General features: G+C 39.5%; 1 protein-coding gene across 13 annotated transcripts in view; it reads left to right on the forward strand.

Annotated features, from left to right (window-relative positions):
• Positions 1-18,733, forward strand: part of CNTN4 (contactin 4) — a 977,605-nt gene that overhangs the window by 532,671 nt on the left and 426,201 nt on the right. Inside the window, exon 1 of one of the 13 annotated variants that reach the window (XM_067755249.1) lies at positions 9,923-10,034. The exons of the other annotated variants lie outside the window; for them this stretch is intronic. The gene's annotated coding sequence lies outside the window, so the exon portion shown is untranslated. Of the gene's footprint in view, positions 1-9,922; positions 10,035-18,733 lie in introns of those variants that run through there. 13 annotated transcript variants of the gene reach the window in all.

An 18,733-nucleotide genomic window follows, 5' to 3' on the forward strand; every position in this document is an offset into this window, starting at 1 on the left:
AGTTTCAGGTTTATGCCTCTCTTCACATGCTCACTGTAGGGCACAGAGTCGTGAAGAATGTTCTGAGCAGGATCCCCACGTGAGCTCCTTAGGTGTGATTTAATTCATGTAAAATAAATTCACCTGTGTTCCTAAACCATTGTACCAGGTGGTACATCTCAAGTTTCTTTAGCACTTTTCTGTGCACCATCCACATTGTATGCGCTTTGCAGCAGTAGTTCTCACGACACTGAACAAGACCTATGTTACCATCTTTGTTTTAGGGGTGATGAAACTGAGGGGTAGAAAAGTTGGGTCAATTCCAGAGTTCAGTCTGCCATTGAGTGCCAAAATGAGCATTTAAACACCACAAATGCTCTTAACCGACCAAGCTGCACTGCCTGAAGTTCTCATTGGTATATGTTGATGTTGACGGAAAAACTGCAAGTAATAAAAAGTGTATTGAATTTAACACTGTACAGTAGCTGCTTTTTGCTTCAGGTTCCTTTTTAAAATTATTCTTCTGTATATTTATTATTTCCATAGTCAAAAAGTGATTTAAGGTAGTAAACTCCTCAGTCATCTGGACATAGGAATCTGGTCATGTAAACCTTAGCTGTATCCCACCTACCGTATTGCACATGGTGCTTTATGTGAGCATCACCCCCACTTTACTGCAAAGTTGTGCAGAGCAATCAGGGTCCAGGCCCGCTCATTAGTCATTGGATTCATCATCAAAAGGGTTTGCCTTTATCACACAAACAGTTGTGTCTTTCTCCCACTTCATGAGTCACATTCATTGCTGTGTCTCCAGTTCTGTTCCTGCATGTATTTAATACACAGAGATTTCAACAAATGTGATGACGTATTTGTTGTGCCTAACTTTAAGAGTGAAGATTTCAGCCTAGTGGACTTGGTGCCATAAACATGTTCGTTTGTCATGTTTGTAGAGGAATCCAAACTTGATTTTAGGCTTCAATCCTTTATGAAAATTCAGTCTTTTTCAATCAGGTGGGGATTTTTCTGAAGACATCTTTTATCTCTCTTTTTTTGGTGATGATAATGTAATCATAAAAACAGCTAACTAGGAGGTGTCATGCAAGCAATCACAGTAGTCTGCAGCCTGTAAAAGTCTTTTTGAAAGCAGAAGCACTGTGTTTATAACCTTGCTGGCATGGGGTTAATTCAGAAAGTTGCTTGGTCTTTAGCTCTTGACCTCAAAATCTATGTCCCTATAAGGAAGGAAAGAAGGGGGATGAAAGTATCTGCTCTGTCACTTCTCAGGAAATGAAAAGAAGAAATGCGACACTCAGAGTCAAGTAATATAGTGGAAACACGAATTTTCTACTGTTAAGTGCCATTACCTTCAGACGTTGTTGATATTGTAGATAAAGAAATGCTTACCTACTCTCTACAAATCATACCTACCCCTTACAATCATTGCTTTTCGTGACCAGGGGAACACAGTGGTTGCAAAACGATTTAAATTGTTTCTGAGTTCTTTGGAGGATCTCATGTAAATTCATTAGTAACTCTGGAACCAGCTACTATGCATTTAAGTAATGAAAAATGTATTAGTTTCACTATAAAAATGTATTCGCTTCCACTCTGTAGTCAAATGAAAAATGTATTAGTCTCTATGTATAAATGCATTAACATTCACTCTCTGGCATTTTCTCTTAGACGTTACTCCACTTGAACTAGTCTGTAATGCAAACACTTCTTAAAGTCTCAATGCTGAGGAATTACACTTTAAAAAAAGATTCTCTTAAGTAACAAGAAGTATGTGTGTCTCCAGTGGTGTTTGTTTATTATAGAAAATAAGCATTCCTTCCTAAGAAAATGTTTCAGAAAATATTCGCTGCTGGGTTTTTATAGAGACAATAGTATGATTTTTAAAACTCTGTAAATAAATACATACATTAATCATTTGGAATTTCAAAAAAAATCTAGAATTGGGAGATAAAGATATTCTTTTAAGTGGAAAGACATGGCATAAGCCACTCCATTATTGAAAAGATTCACTTTATGTCGTAACTAAATTTGTATCAGTAAGACATATTCCTCTGCACCATCCAGGGGAATTTTTTAATTTTCATGGAACATTTTTTGTGTTGAACATTATTGTTGCACTAAGTTTAAACTGAAACCTATTCATTCCTTACTTCCCTATTTAACACCACCACTCTGGATAACTGTTAAAATCCCTTCCCCTCTGTATCTCCTTGAAAAAATAGCCTGTTACGTTTGATGGGTCAATCTGACAATCTCCAAAGAAAGATAAATCAAGTTAGAAAAAAGGAACGTGTGAGATATCAAAATGTAATTTGCAATCAAGGTATTTTCTCTTAATTTTTCTAGTTCCCATACACTTTTTTCTTTATTAACATTTTAGTCATGCCTCATCTTCCATTAAACTGTAGTTTGAAAACAGTTTAAGAGTCAATAAAAGGTATTCTGTCTCTGTATATCTACAGACACATTGATGTATCTGTACGTACATAACCTCTATCCCCGACTCCTTCGCCTGAGATCCTTCGCAGGATCTCAGTTCTCTGCCCTTCCGTTCTCCAGTTGTTTTGGGATCTCCCACCAGGGGTCCCTTGAAAGTGCCCACAGAAGGACATGCAAGCTGGAGGCCACCCAGCACTGCCTTGTTCTTTTCCTACTCTAGCTTCCTCTGGCTATGTTCAGAGGTTGCGATAATCTGTAATCTTGATGGGAACTGCCTCCACCCCTCACAGAAAGAGGAAAAGAGAGCTAATCCCAGATGCTCTCAGTACTTCCTGTCATCAGGACGTACTGCATCCCCTCTCCTCTCTGTCCCCTCTCTTACTGCTGAACCACGTTAAATATGCCTATTTAACTTACAGAAGATAGAATGTTGATAGTCTTTAGGGATTGTGTAATCATTTTCCCAAAGTCTTACAGTTTACAACCTGATAGGGATCTGTTCACTTCAAAGGGAAGAAAACCCAGGAACTGATGATCTCTACTCCTTAAATTCTCTGAGTTAACCTGGAAATGAAGTGGTTTATAAAATAAGTTTTTCTTAATGTATTTCGTTATTGGGCAGTTTCCAAAATCCCCAGCCTAACTCATACCGGTTCATTATTTTACAGCTGCCCCCCTACTCCTCATATCAACAGTGAAATCCAAACAAGTTGATAAAATCCTAACAGAATCACAAGCATGAGGTTTTTAAAAGCATCAGATGTTTTGAAGACTATTTTCTATTTCATTCAAATGCATTTTCTGCTGAAGGACAACACAGTATTAACTATCTCGAGGGCAGTTGCTTTAGAATTAACAATGCTCCCACATATACTTCTCTCTGTCTATTTTTAATTATTTGTAAATGCAGTGCGTAATTTCCATTTTTTAACACACACAGGGTTTTTAAAAAGTTAAGCTAGTGTCTTCCTTTGCCCTACTTCTAAGACAGGCAGAATACACAGATTTTGGTTACTATTGAATTTGAAAGGCATACCTGGAACCAGAAGTCTTTGCACTTTTCAACTGTATGACCTTGAACAAAATTGTTAATCTATAAATTCTAGCTCTACAGTCGAGACTATAAATGATAGTCTATAATGAGTTATATGTATAAACTGTCAAGCAGAGTGCAACACATATTGTGGGAACTAAGCAAATGGTAGCTGTTGTTTTCCTCAAGCTCGACTTTAACTTCTAGCTCTTTAGATAAATTCCTCCATTGGCCCTCTCATTGGCTTCAGATTCATCGTGACTCTGTGTATGCTGCCGACTGAAATAAAAACACACAAAGGGAGAGCTGTGAGTTTCAGTTTTATGTGGGGACTTACTGAGGACTATAGCCCAGGAGACAGCCTCTCAGATAGCTCTAAGGAACTTCTCCAAAGGGGTAGGTCGGGAGGTGAGTATAGACTTCATTTTGTCAAAGGGAGTCCGTGCAACCAAGTGCACATCTAAGTAGAAGGTTGCTGCTAGTCACGGGGAACAGGTATCTTAGTTAATGGTTTTAGTGTTTTCTAAGTATGGGAAGATGCAAGAATCCAGGTTCATAAAAAATTTCTCCTGGAAATATCCAACTATTTGAAGGCCTGTTCTGCCAGTTTTCCCAGAGTACAGGGTGCCTCATTCCTGATCTCCACCCTGAACTCCTTTCAGAGTGTGTTAAAGGTTAGCAGTAGCTAATGTCTCAATCCTTTTAGAGCCTGATGGCTAGTGACATGCTTCAGCTGGCCATGCTTAAAATCTCTCAGTGTAATATTGTGACTTATAATAAGAAATCTATGTATATGGTTTTCATCGTCATTTCTGGAACAGAGGTCCAAAAACCCTAAGTGGTGAGAGTGATAAAGTCATCTTAACATTTATAACATACCCCTTTGAACCACACCTGTGGTCCTATCTACCTCCCTCCACAATCATGGGTCTGTTTATCCTGTTCCATGTTTTCTTTTTTCTATGACATTTATAAGAATTTTCACCTACCATATATTTTATGGATTATATTTGCTTATTGTATTTCCCTCCTGCTAGAATATAAGCTCTTCAAAGGCGGACATCTTTGTTTTATCCACTCATGTATCCCAAGTACCAAGAACAGTGCCTACCACAAAGCAGGCACTCAGTAAATTCTTCTTGAATGAATACATGAATAAATGAGTGAGACTATCTGAAGTAAATGCCTCTGGAAAAGTTTAATACATTAGTGTTTTGTTGGGGGAGGAGGGAGGTTTGTTACTACTGCTGTTTCGATGCAAGGTTGGAATACAGAAGGGAAAAGAGAATCTTACCAGTTATCTCCCTTTGTGCAGATGAAGCCAAATGACTGAATGGTAGACCAAACTGACAGCTTGTTTGGACATTTTTAAAAATAATAGCTTAAGGAAAAACTGAGCTATTTGACTTCCACCTCCTCTCCTCTTGCTAGAGCTGGAATTGTCAAAAAGGCACATAATACACACTTGGTTTTTTAAAAGAACTTAGTTAATTGAATTCAATGAACCAAAAATACAATGAAAATCATCAACATTTACATGTAAAACAAAATCTGTTTTTGTCTGACTTAAAGGGGGTGTAGCTGGGGACTAAAGGATTACAAGCAAGTAAGAGAATGATCTGACATTGCTTTTCTTTCCATGCAAGCTTTCTGAACTCTGAAATGACAGTGTTTGGAAAACGCATTACATGATGGTAAAGTGTGACAAGTTGAAGAGTTTAAATTGAGTAACAGAAGCAAACCTTAACATATCTATCGTGCGTGAGAACTACTGTGGAGACAGCAGAGCAAAAGCTGAATTCTATAACAACGCTGTACTCCTTAGGAAACAACATTCCCTGTCTTCAGAGATTTGGAAGGCCGTTTATAGATTGATTAGCATGGAAAGAATAGGTTTTTCACCAAAAGGTGATATGCAGTTTTTGTACAGAAATATGTCTGGCCGGGATTAAGTAATCAGGAAACGGTGGGTTTGTGGAAAGACTAGGATGTGAAAGAAGAAAAAAAATGTAGTTAAGAACCGGTGGTTACCTGGTAAAGTTCTTAGGGAAGATTGGGTGATGGTAAATATTACTTGGGAACAAATATAAAGCTGAACAATGACTGACGTATATATAGAATCAAGAGCAGCTCTTTGTTATCCAGGGGCAGCGTATACCTGAGTGTGTGTGCATGTATGTATATAAAACACATATACACACATATAACAAGCACACACAGTGTATGTGTATATGACCAACACTAGGAAGATTCTTGATCAAAAATACGAGCATCACTATTCAGCTCTCGGCATCAAATTTTCCGTTACTTATGGCTAATTCTTTTATTGTTGAAGGACTTTGGAAGCAGAAGGTCCTTTGTAATAATTCTAATTATATGAATTATTAATGATTCTAATAACAAGTCCTAGGATGGTATGTCCTCGTAAGGATTGTAAAACCTCTTTTTAAATGTGCCACATTTGTCAGGCCACTTTCCTCTCTGACCCCAGGCAGCATTAGAGTGCTGGGCAGGGGGTAAGAGGGAAGAGGATAGGGTGATTAAAGGGAAAAAAGAAAAATTGGAGGTGGTCATGCAGACTTTTCTTGATTTCTCAATTCTGCGTTGTCGCAGACCTAAGAAGAATTCTGCCAGATTGTTCATTACAATTTAGCGTATTCATTAAATACATCTGATACCAACTCCAAGTACATGTTTCAAAACAAATGCAACAACTGCATCACTTTTTTTTTTAGTTTTATAAATTGGGTATTACTGTTTGTTTGTTTTTTAACGTCTTTATTTGAGTATAATTGCTTTACAATGGTGTGATAGTTTCTGCTGTATCACAAAGTGAATCAGCTATACGTATACATATATCCCCATATCCTCTCCCTCTTGCGTCTCCCTCCCTCCCACCCTCCCTATCCCACCCCTCTAGGTGGTCACAAAGCACCCAGCTGATCTCCCTGTGCTACGCGGCTGCTTCCCACTAGCTATCTGTTTTACATTTCGTAGTGTATATATGTCCATGCCACTCTCTCACTTCGTCCCAGCTTACCCTTCCCCCTCCCGGTGTCCTCAAGTCCATTCTCTACGTCTGCATCTTTACTCCTGTCCTGCCCCTATGTTCTTCAGAACCATTTTTTTTTTTTAGATTCCATATATATGTGTTAGCCTACGGTAGTTGTCTTTCTGTATGACAGATTCTAGGTCCATCCACCTCACTACAAATAACTCAATTTTGTTTCTTTTTATGGCCGAGTAGTATTCCATTGTATATATGTGCCACAACTTCTTTTTTTTTTTTTAAGATAAAACATAGTTTTATTCTTTTACCTACTGGGGAAGAACATGATCTCTGAGCCTTGTTTTCAAATTATGATACTATTATTTAACACCCAGATGTATTGAAAAAGTATTAAAAAAACAAATATTAAATAAATACAGCCTTTTAAAAAACAAAATATAGCTTTAAGTAACGAGGCCTGCAAGGGGCAGGGCATATTTCAATTGACATTCCTAGTTAACAGAATAAGATAAAGAACAAATACTAAAAAAAATTTTTCTGTGTATTAGTACACTGTCTCCCCCAATTTTAAGTGTATAGTACTAAACATACCTAAATCTTTCTCAGAATTAAGGATACTTAAGCTTCGGAGGTAATCATTGGAACATCATTTTCACCAAACAGAGTAATGTAGATTTAGACGTAGTAAGAGATGTATGTATCCATTCATCTTTCGATGGACAATTCGGTTGCTTCCTTGTCCGGGCTATTGTAAATAGTGCTGCAGTGAGGATTGTGGTACATGAGTCTTTTTGAATTATGGTTTTCTCAGGGTACATGCCCAGTAGTGGGATTGCTGGATCATATGGTAGTTCTATTTTTAGGTTTTTAAGGAAACTCCATAATGTTCTCCATAGTGGTTGTATCAATTTACATTCCCAACAGCAGTGCAAGAGGGTTCCCTTTTATCCACACCCTCTCCAGCATTTATTGTTTGTAGATTTCTTGATGATGGCCATTCTAACTGGTGTGAGGTGATACCTCATTGTAGTTTTGATTTGCATTTCTCTACTAATTGATGTTGAGCAGCTTTTCATGTGCTTCTTGGCCATCTGTTTTTCTTCTTAGGAGAAATGTCTGTTTAGGTTTTCTGCCCATTTTTGGATTGGGTTGTTTGTTTTTTTGATATTGATCTGCATGAGCTACTTGTATATTTTGGAGATTAATCCTTTGTCAGTTGCTTCATTTGCAAATATTTTCTCCCATTCTGAGGGTTGTCTTTTTGTCTTGTTTATGATTTCCTTTTCTGTGCAAAAGCTTTTAAGTTTCATTAGGTCCCATTTGTTTATTTTTGTTTTTATGTCCCTTCCTCTAGGAGGTGGGTCAAAAAGAATCTTGCTGTGATTTATGTCATAGAGTGTTCTGCCTATGTTTTCCTCTAAGAGTTTGATAGTGTCTGGCCTTATATTTAGGTCTCTAATCCATTTTGAGTTTATTTTTCTGTATAGTGTTAGGGAATGTTCTAATTCCGTTCTTTTACATGTAGCTGTCCAGTTTTCCCAGCACCACTTATTAAAGAGGCTGTCTTTTCTCCATTGTATATTCTTGACTCCTTTATGAAAAATAAGGTGACCATATGTGCGTGGGTTTATCTCTGGGCTTTCTATCCTGTTCCATTGATCTATATTTCTGTTCTTGTGCCACTGCCATACTGTCTTGATTACTGTAGCTTTGTAGTATAGTCTGAAGTCATGGAGTCTGATTCTTCCAGGTTCATTTTTCTTTCTCAAAATTGCTTTGGCTCTTCGGTGTCGTTTGTGTTTCCATACAAATTGTGAAATTTTTTGCTCTAGTTCTGTGAAAAATGCCATTGGTAGTTTGATAGGGATTGTATTGAATCTGTAGACTGCTTTGGGTAGTAGAGTCGTTTTCATAATGTTGATTCTTCCAATCCAAGAACATGGTATTTCTCTCCATCTCTTTGTATCATCTTTAATTTCTTTCATCAGTGTCTTATAGTTTTCTGCATACAGGTCTTTTGTCTCCTTGGGAAGGTTTATTCCTAGGTATTTTTTTCTTTTTGTTGCAGTGGTAAATGGGAGTGTTTCCTTAATTTCTCTTCCACATTTTTCATCATTAGTGTATAGGAATGCAAGATATTTCTGTGCATTAATTTTGTATCCTGCTACTTTACTAAATTCGTTGATTAGCTCTAATACTTTTCTGGTAGCATCTTTAGGATTCTCTATGTATAGTGTTATGTCGGGGCTTCCCTGGTGGCTCAGTGGTTGAGAGTCCGCCTGCCGATGCAGGGGACATGGGTTCATGCCCCGGTCCAGGAAGATCTCACATGCCGCGGAGCAGCTGGGCCCGTGAGCCATGGCCGCTGAGCCTGCGTGTCCGGAGCCTGTGCTCTGCAGCGGGAGAGGCCACAACAGTGAGAGGCCCGTGTACCGCAAAAAAAAAAAAAAAAATATATATATATATATATATATATATATATATATATATATATATACACTAAAAGAGACAGACAGATAGAACCCTAGGACAACTGGTAAAAGCAAACCTCTACAAACACAGTCACACAAAGAAGCATACATATACACACTCACAAAAAGAGAAGAAGAAAAAAAATATATAAAAAAAACAGGAAGAGAGCAACCAAATCAATAAACAAATCTAACAAAGATAATAAGCTCTACATACTAAACTAAGATAAACATAAAACTAGAAACAAATTAGACACAGAAAGCAAACCCCAAGTCTACAGTTGCTCCCAAAGTGCACCACCTCAATTTTGGGATGCTTCATTGTCTATTCAGGTATTCCACAGACTCAGTGTACCTCATGTTGATTGTGGAGATTTAATCCACTGCCCCTGAGGATGCATGGAGAGATTTCTCTTTCTCTTCTTTGTTTACACAGCTCCTGGGGTTCAGCTTTGGGTTTGGCCCCACCTCTGCGTGTAGGTCGCCTGAGGGCGTCTATTCTTCACTCAGACAGGACAGGGTTAAAGGAGCGGCTGATTTGGTGGCTCTGGCTCACTCAGCCCGGGAACAGGGAGAGGTATGGAATGTGGGGTGAACCTGCTGCGGCAGAGGCCAGCATGACATTGCACCAGCCTGAGCACGCCATGTGTTGTCCCGGGAAAGTTGCCCCTGCATCACGGGACCCTGGCAGTGGTGGGCTGCACAGGCACCTGAGAGGGGAAGTGTGGATAGTGACCTGTGCTTGCACACAGACTTCTTGGTCGCTACAGCAGCAGCCTTAGCGTTTCATGCCTGTTTCTGGTGTCCGCACTGATAGCTGCAGCTCACGCCCATCTCTGGAACTTGTCAAGGCAATGTTCTGAATCCCTCTCCTCATGCACCCCGAAACAATGGTCTCTTGACTCTTAAGCAGTTCCAAACTTTTTCCCGGACTCCCTCCTGGCTAGCTGTGGCGCGCTAGCCCCCTTCAGGCTGTGTTCACACAGCCAACCCCAGTCCTCTCCCTGGGATCTAAACTCTGAGGCTTGAGCCTCAGCTGCCAGCCCCAACCTGTCCCGGTGGGTGAGCAGACAAGCCTCTCCGGCTGGTAAGTGCTGGTCAGCACCGATCCTCTCTGTGGGAATCTGTCCACTTTGCCCTCTGTACCCCAGTTGCTGCGCTCTCCTCCGTGTCTCTGAAGCTTCCCCCCACTACCCCTCATCTCTCCCAGTGAAGGGGCTTCTAGTGTGTGGAAACCTTTCCTCCTTCATGGCTCCCTCCCACTGGTGCAGGTCCCGTCCCTATTCTTTTGTCTCTGTTTTTCCTTTTTTCTTTTGCCCTCCCAGGTCCGTGTGGATTTTCTTGCTTTTTGGGAGGTCTGAGGTTTTCTGCCAGCATTCAGTAGGTGTTCTGTAGGAGTTGTTCCACTTGTAGATGTATTTTTGATATATTTGTGGGGAGGAAGGTGATCTCCACGTCTTACTCCTCTGCCATCTTGAAGGTCCTCTCCATCACATTTTAATGATGGATGAAATTAAATGTTGTCATATGCTTGATTGTTCCCAAATTATTACGTTAATTATGATAGGTAGTTCCACTGTGGCATGCAAGTGTTAAAAATCCTATTGAATTTGTCTGTAAATGCATTTGAAATGATTTGTGTATATTCTCTTGGTGTTTCCCAGGGAGTACACATTATTGACATATTTCACAGAGACATGAAAAGAAGAAACACTTAGATTTTCCAGAAATCAGTCTTGGCATTAAAATATCTAGGTTATTTTAATCCTCATGACTGCAGGAAATATCTGATTAAAACCATCTTGCCATACGCCAAATAAATAAATGCAGATAAATTCTGTCATGGAGAATGTTAAATTCATCAACTTTAGTCCCCCTCCCCCCCACAGTTTACAGACTTACTATTAAGACTGGTCCATATTTTCTTTTCTATTGATATTTTTCTACTTCGTCCTCAGGATGGTGCTTGTCTACAGTTCTCATTACTCTAAATAGCCCCCGAGATTATGGCAAAGTTTGTAACACGATGAATTACACTTTGGTATCCTGGGGGTGAATTTTTAAAATTTTGTTCTTTGCTGGTTTGCTGGAGTTTATTTGATGCCAGCAAGGAATATTGCTTAGAAGCTAGGATTATGTTATAGCCCGTATTGACAGATGGAACTTTAAAATCCAGTCAGATTGCAAGCCATATTTGTATTATGTTGAATAATATATTTAATTATATCATGCTTTTTCACACCTTAACATTGGTGGATCCCAAAATGTTTGGTGAAAATGTGGGGAAAGAAGATACTCTCTTTCCTCATGTAAGCCACATAAATTATATAGAGTGTGTTGGTTCTCTTCAGTACCAATACCTTCCGGTATACAGGTATGCGTACTTAGAAGCAGGTATGTATATGCATCTTCTGTGTATGTTTATATTATGGCCAAATCTAATATCTTCAGCCTTTCTGTCTCTCGCTAATCCTCCCCCCACCTTCTTTCCTCCTGTTCCGTGAGTGCACATATGTTTATTTCTGCAGTTAGAAGATTAAAAACTTTACCTACTTTTGTCCTTCTGTCTTTGTCCTTGATATTCCTTCCTCAGTCATCTCTATTTTTTTAAAACCCTGCCTGTACTTCAAGACCCAAGAGGCATAATACATTCTGATTCCTTGGATACCAATTCAAAATCCACCAGCAGATGGGCTGTATGATTTGGGGCAAGTGACCTAACTGCTCTAAACCTGTGTCTGCTTCTGGAAAAGGTTGATGGTATTAGTACATACCTCCTAGGGCAGATATGATTATGTTGAAATAATCCTTTTAAAGTACTGTGCACAATACCTGTCACATAGGAAGTGCTTAAACAAAGGAAGCTGAGCTGTATCATCACCATGGAGCCCTTTTTATCCCCGTGTATTAATCTCTTACCCTCAAGTGACCTCATAGTGCTTGGCTACTGGAATCTTATCAAACTGTGTTCTCTCATCCAGCCACTTGCATGCGTGCCTGTCTTCTGCGCACTGAGCATTTGTAGAACTGCTACAATGCAAACTCTGGGTTAGATCCTGAGAATGTGGGAGTAAAAACACAGGCCAGGAATACCTGCTCGCCTTCCACCTGGAGAAGACAGATAATAAAGAAGTTAATATAAGTGGCCTAAGATAGTGATAAGAGAAAGGAAGGAAATAAAGGAGGTGATTTAATTGTCACCGTTTTGGTTTATATGTTTGGAGCTATGTTAGTAAGAGTAGAGTGAGACCGGGCCACTGCTTTTGAGTCTCTTTCAAAGTACCCCTGACTCCCCTCGTCTGAGGTCATAGACATCTTATAAAATCTGCCGCACTTCTACATGCTAGCTTAGGGAACTTCTCTGGGAGCTACTTCCTTCTTTTTGTTCGAATTCATTTGTTCTTATCAGATTTGAACCCATCTTCCCCTGGTACCTGATCACTCCGTTGTGTCTTCCATTCCTCTCAGCTTAAGGGCACAGTCAGCCTGACCCTGATTTCAGGTTCATCCCTCGACACTATCATTAACTTAGATCCCTCTTTTTTTTTTAAAATAGATTATTTATTTCTTTATTCATTCATTCTTGGCTGTGTTGGGTCTTTATTGCTGCATGCAGGCTTTCTCTAGCTGTGGAGAGCGGGGGCTACTCTTCATTGGGGTGCACAGGCTTCTCATTGCGGTGGTTTCTCTTGTTGCAGAGCACGGGCTCTAGGCATGCGGGCTTCAGTAGCTGTGGCACACGGGCTCAGTAGTTGTGGCTTGCAGGCTCTAGAGTGCAGGCTCAGTAGTGGTGATGCACGGCTTAGTTGCTCTGCGGCATGTGGGATCTTCCTGGACCAGGGATCAAACCCATGTCCCCTGCATTGACAGGCGGATTCTTAACCACTGTGCCACCAGAGAAGTCCCTAGATCCCTCTTTATGATTCCATTTACTATAGCCAGGGAGCAGGAACACGGAGCCAGGACATCTGTTCCTGTGCCCGGCTCCCCACTTGGTGTTCCTACTTGCCAGGGAGGGAAGAGTAGGTAAGGAAGCCCCTAAGGGTAATTTCTAATTATCTCCCCAAAGAAAAGAACTTGGGCAGAGAGACTCTCAACAACAGTACCAGCTGTCATTGCTGATTTTTATTTTGGAAATTGAAGAGGGGTTCAGCAACACTTGTACTCACACTGCAGTAGAAGAAAAGTCTCCTTTGGACAAATTGCTCCGCAGCCTTCTTTACACCAGCTACCGAGATTTTGGTTTCTAATATGTTTACTATCTTATGAGCTCTTTTTAGAACCTCTCTTGATTCTTAGAGCCAAGGATGAATGCTGATGGCAAAGGGAAATTACACTGGTCTTGCTATGCTCATTCTGTCTGTCCATCTGTCCCTTATCCATCCGTCCTTCCATTCCTCTATCTATTTACCTATCTATCTACCACTCAATTCCAATACATGCTTTATTTGTCCACTGTTCTGCAAAATACCTGTGTCTAAACCTGAGAAGACAAGACTAAGGTGAAATCGGATTCCCCAGGATGAATCCATGAATTTAACTCACCATGGCCTCTGTGATCTGTCTGTAGGAGAGTCACAGAAACTAGGACCTTTGATCTTTGATCTGAGTCATTGAAAATGGACCCAGTCTTAGTGTGGCTAACCCCTGAGAAAACTGGCCTGATATTTCTGTTTGGGCTGTACGTCAGGGCTGCATAAGGCGGTGGACACAGTGGCGCTTCCCAATGGGGAGAAAAGCAGCTAACCCCTCATCTGGTATTTTGCAAATGTCTAGTATTACTCTGCTTATTCCCAAGATACAGGCCTCATGAATTAATGCCTCCTTTCCCAGTTAAGTATTCAAAACTCATTTGCCTAAACTGAGTGACAAAATAATTTTAAAGATGGGTGGTAGAGGGGGGTTGCTCTATCGTATTGGAAGCATTTGATTAAATAGATTTGAGAGCCACTGCTAAATTAACAAAAACTGGCACACTTCACCCATTTTTGTTTCTTAGTTTTTGATGTGTAAATTGCTCAGATTTCAAGTCTAGTCTGTGTGAAAGCAATAAGTGTTTCAAAAATCAACGTGTCTTATCAATCTAATGTGCTCTGGGGGTTAAAAAGCCCACTTGTGACATCATTTCCTTACGTTCTAGAAACCTGATAATACCTTATTGTACATCAGGAGTTTAAGCAGGCTTCATTGTAAAGAGGTTCTTGTGACAAAATCTGTGAAGAACATTATGTTACTTAGATGTCTGCACTTACAGTATAGCTTTTCCAAGACAATTTTTGTTGGGCTACAGGTGGTTATTTAAGACAATCAATTTACATAGAACAATTTATTCTTTTTTCATGCTGTTAAAGCAAATTGGTATGTAATTAGATTTATATACTGAATAATCTCATTTGCATATCCAATTAATTCTTCCTGTTTTAATTTGCCAGGGTTGAATTCACATTAGTAGTAAAACACTTAAATTATCAAGGACTTAAATTATCAAGGACTCAAATTTTCCTTTGCTGTGACTTGTTCAAGATGTTCCATTTAAAAATTGGGCCCCAGCATTCTTTTCATTGTCTACTGGGAGTATGTGAAAGAGTTTAGTTTAAAATGTCCTTAGCCAAAAAATCACAAAGTTGAGGTTTGCCTGTTGTTCATGGTGAACAGGGAAGTGGATAGTATAAAGCTAGTTCCTGCCTTACTACACATTATTCAAAACAAGGAAAAGTCAGGTCCCAGATTTTCATCCTCTAACATCTTTTCACCTTTCAGAGTATGTTTAAACACAGAGACATATACATGCAAAAATGACATCTCTTCCAAAAATGATTTATACTAATTCTTCAATTGTATCATTTCAACTACTGTGGTGTATCACTGCAGTAGAAAATGTATGACACTGGGATTCAAACCAACCAGGGCCTAATATTTGTTTTCTACTTTTGCTGACTTTGATATTGGGCATCTGACTTTATCTGAGAGTCAGTTTCCTTATCTGTAAAAATAAAGTATAAGATGTAATGTATCAATACCTTCTAGAATTACTGTGATTTCATATGGCATAGCATGTGAAGGTATCTGCTGTGATGGAGCTGGCAATAGAAGATGCTTTGTAAACAGTTGTATCTGGTCTGTACTAAAGATACATGAATGGTATTAAAATGAAGTCTCAATTTCTGGGACTCAATAATATTTTTATGAAACTCCGTGAACATTTATTAATGATCATTTTTATAAATCCAGCTAGATGCTGGGTTCAAATATTGGCTAAGCATTTTGTGTAAGTTACTTAGTCTGTCTATGCTTCAGTTTCTTCATTTGTCAATTAGGAAAAATAAAGAGTACTTACCTCATTAAATCGTGGTCAGAATTATAGGGGTTAGTACATGTTAACCCTTGGAATATTTTCTAGCACATAGTAAGAACTCAGTAAGAGTTAACCATTGCTATCATTGTTACCCTCTTGAAAGAATATGCACACATATCAGAGTTTACTTATCATTTTCTGTTATCTTGTGTATTAGTTTACTGGGGCTGCCATACCAAAATACTATATACTGGGTGATTTAAACAACAGAAATGTATTGTCTCGCAGTTTTGGAGGCTGAAAGTTCAAGATCAAGATGTAAGCAGGTTTGGTTTCTCCTGAAGCTTCTCTCCTTGGCTTGCAAAGAGCTGCCTTCTCACTGTATGTTTAAAGGTCTTTCCTCTGTGTGTTTCCAAATTTTCTCTCCTTTTAAGGACATCAGTCAGTCGGATTAAGGTTTACTCTAAGGGCTTCATTTTAATTTAATCACCTCTTCAAAGGCCCTGTCACCTAGTCTGTCACAGTCTGAGGTTATGGGGGTTATAGCTTCAATCTTATGAATTTGGGGGGAACATAATTCATCACATAACCCCAAGATAGAACCTGACCTATGTATGGCAGTTATCCTGATGCTCTGCCTTCAGGATTTATACCAGGATGAATGTATTTAAAAGCATATGTAATGTATGCCTTATCTCAAAATCTCTGTCCAGTTTCTGTGGTACAGTTAGTCTTTCAACACCACATGTTTATTATTTTTGTCCCTCTGATAATTAGCATGTGTGTCAGACTCATGCCATAGTAAGATGATAACATATACGGTCCAGAGACTTGGGTTTACACTTCAGATTTGCTGCATATTATACAAATAGACTTACTGATATTATACAAATATAGGAATTATGTAAACTCAAGCAAGTCATTTCACCTCTAAAGACTTGCTTTTACTTATCTGTAAAAGGGAACACATATCCTCACAAAAAGATATAAACTAAACCAGGAGAGGGAAAAGAATTTTGTAACTTCTAAATTGCTAAACAGGTACCAGCTTTCTGCTTACTGAAAAAGCGATATTAATTCCATTTTCCGTTTTACAATCTTCGTTACTTGACAGTTACTAATATTAAATGGCTTTAATGGTCACTTTAAGAAAGACACTTACCTCGTTGCTGAAGCAATAAGTTTACAATTAGATGCATTTCTTTCTAGATTTTAAGAAAACTGTAATTTTCAGTTGACATTTAAGCAAATTACTGTGTTCTGCTGTATACCCATTTCAAAATACAAACCCTTCCCAGTCATCATTCAGAGTATGTATAACAAATTCAAAGCAAATGCTCTAAAGATTTTTTTTTTTTTCCCCCTGTAAAATACCACTTTGCCTTTGGAACCACCATCTCTATGTAATTTTAACGTAATTTATTTTATTTGAATGACGGTATCCTATGTGTACTTTGAAATAGCCCGCAGATATTTGGGAAACTTTACCAGCTTCTTCTTCATCATTTCAGTTTGGAAGATTAGCAGTCTTTTACAGGTTAGACTATAAAGGCTTGGCATTTTATAGGCTGGAGAAATCTTAAAGAACAACTAACTTGTTTTGAATCCTATTATTAGACCCTTTCCAGTCTTTTCCTTTGTCATGTCTTCCAACCTAGCAGGATAAGGATTCAAGTCCAAGTGGCCACTGCAGTCTATTTAACTGCTCCATCCTTCTACCACCCTCCCCTCCTTTTTATCCCATCTCTTAGAGCCTCCTCTCTTACAATGAGGGTCTAGAGAGGGGGATAGAATTCGTTCTTAGGACTCTGTCTCATTCCTTTGTTCTTCCTGTGATCCCTTTGTAGCTTTGATCCATGGGTCTCTTTAATGCCTTCACTCCCTCCTTCTCTCTAAAATACAGTTTCTTCTCCAGGGCCACCTATGTAGGTTGTCAGCCATTCAGTTCTATCAGATTTCTGTGGAGCCACCCTTTTCCAAGAATGACCTCCTCTTAGCATATACCCTGGATGTTAGGTTGAAATAAAATCCATCTCTTCCTCTGACTGGATAGTGTTATCAGAACGACCAAAGAGGACTTCCCTGGTGGCGCAGTGGTTGAGAGTCTGCCTGCCGATGCAGGGGACACGGGTTCGTGCCCCGGTCCGGGAAGATCCCACATGCCGCGGAGCGGCTGGGCCCGTGAGCCATGGCAGGTGAGCCTGCGTGTCCGGAGCCTGTGCTCCACAACGGGAGAGGCCACAGCAGTGAGAGGCCCGCGTACAGCAAAAAAAAAAAAAAAAAAAAATGACTAAAGAAAGTTGAGAGCAGAAGAGAGAGAAAAATACTTCATCTTATAATACATTCATTCACAAAACACATATTTAATAACCGCCTATGCTAGTGTCAACTGAAAAAAATGCACAACCTAACAGTTGAGAACTGTGTTTTATTCGTCAGATATACTGAGGACATAGGTCCAGGAGACAGGCTCTCAGATTGCTGTGAGGGACGGCTCCGAAGAGATAAGGGAGAAGCTAGGGTAGACAGGCAAACTTACCACAACAAAAACCGGGCTACTGGAACATCAAGAGATTACTGTAAACTGAAGAAAAACCAGATATCTCAAGTTAATGAATTTAGCGCTTTTCTATGTATGGGAAGACTCAAGAGTCTGGGCTCAGTGAGATCATTCCTTTGTTATGCCCCTTAACTATCTAGGGCCAGTATCCTGTTTTTCTTCACTCTGAATCCCCTCAGGGTACATAGAGCAGGAAGCTGCAGTGGATGATGGCTTGGTGGCTGCAACATCCTTTGTTTACTGAAGTGGCTGGCAAAATTCTTGGTCCACACTAGTTCCTGGGAGTGTGTTCTAAAAAGCCACACATTTCCCTCTTGGATCTGCTAATCTAAACACACACACTCCCCCTGAAATACAGTAAGTGTTGGACAGAAACTGAGCACTGACTACAGTGCAGCTACAATGAAGCATAGCATCCAACCCAGCCTGGGGTTACTAGTGGGATGTGAGAGGGAGACTTCCCAGATGGTATTCTATTATTTCTAGACCCAAGGGATTTAGCAAGGAAACCTGGGCAGGGGCCCAAAGAATAGAAAGACTTGCCCAAGGATGTGAAGGAAGGAAGTAGTAATACAGGTCCCAGTGGAACCCATGCCTTAGTAAGTTAAGTCATTGTTTACACGGTTGACTCGATTTCTCACATGTGAATGTATTCTCCATCCAAGAAGTATGCTTCCCAAACTACATACTTATGATCACACTTCTGCTGTCGTTTAAAACATTTATTATGGATCTTCTCTTTTTGAATTTTCTTTATGGCTTGTGTTTTATTCCTCTGATTATTTAAAACTGCTGGTAAATCCTTCTCCTGTGAAGTCGGATTTCACTTTTGGCAACAGCTACCTTTCTATTTTTAGAAACGTATTCAGAGCCAAGTCACGATAAAAGTCAGTGTTCATGCTGGGAAACACCATTTTTGGTCGAAAAATGA

Source organism: Pseudorca crassidens, chromosome 10, assembly GCF_039906515.1.
Source record: "Pseudorca crassidens isolate mPseCra1 chromosome 10, mPseCra1.hap1, whole genome shotgun sequence".
NCBI lineage: Eukaryota > Metazoa > Chordata > Mammalia > Artiodactyla > Delphinidae > Pseudorca > Pseudorca crassidens.